This window comes from Sturnus vulgaris, unplaced genomic scaffold (genome assembly GCF_052056855.1).
Source record: "Sturnus vulgaris isolate bStuVul1 unplaced genomic scaffold, bStuVul1.hap1 Scaffold_156, whole genome shotgun sequence".
Lineage (NCBI taxonomy): Eukaryota > Metazoa > Chordata > Aves > Passeriformes > Sturnidae > Sturnus > Sturnus vulgaris.
Genome location: NW_028276073.1, coordinates 2,400,650 through 2,401,391, shown reverse-complemented (window position 1 = coordinate 2,401,391; position 742 = coordinate 2,400,650).

The following is a 742-nucleotide window of genomic DNA, read 5'->3' as shown; positions in this document are numbered from 1 at the left end:
TTATCTCTCTCGCCTTCGTTTTGGTTTTTTTTTTCGCCCCTTGGCTCTTTTTTTCTCAGGGCCCGCGCCCTTGCGACACACAACACGGCTCGGCCTTCGCGTTCGGAGAGTCCCGCGCGCGCTGGGGGCGCGGGGACGGGGCTCGGCTGGGGCTGACCCGCCCCCGAGGCCGGCCCGAAAAAGCACCGGACGTGCTAGAGGAGACAGCGACCCGACAAGGCGGGCGCGGCCCGGACAACACCGAGGCCCCGAGGCCGGGGCGGCTCGCTCTGCAGCAGGCGGCGGCACGACAAAGGAGCGCCGTGCGCGGTGCGCGCGCGGAACGGGCTCTTTTCCCCCGTCCGTGCTCCCCCGGCCCCGCCATCGGTTCTCGTCAGCCCTCTCACTCTCTCTCGCTCTCGAGGGGGGGGGGGTTTGGTTTCGTTTTCTCTCGGCTCAAGCTCGAGCCGCACCGCCGCCCGGTGCTGCTCGCGGCCGGCACCCACGGGACGCTAAACTCGGACCAGGGCCAGCGCCGGCACCTCGCGTGGTTTTAAGGACACCTTGAGTGCTCACGGGGCCACGCGGCCATCACACAGCCTGGGACGGTAAAGATGTTCCTTCCCCGGCAAGCGGAAGGAGCGACACCTCGCCTGCGACGGGAAGCGAATTGGACAGGAGACCGCCCTGCTCGAGGGACCGGACACCACCGAGACTTCGCCCGGAGGAGCCGGCCCGCCGGGGGCCCTTTCCGACGCGACCC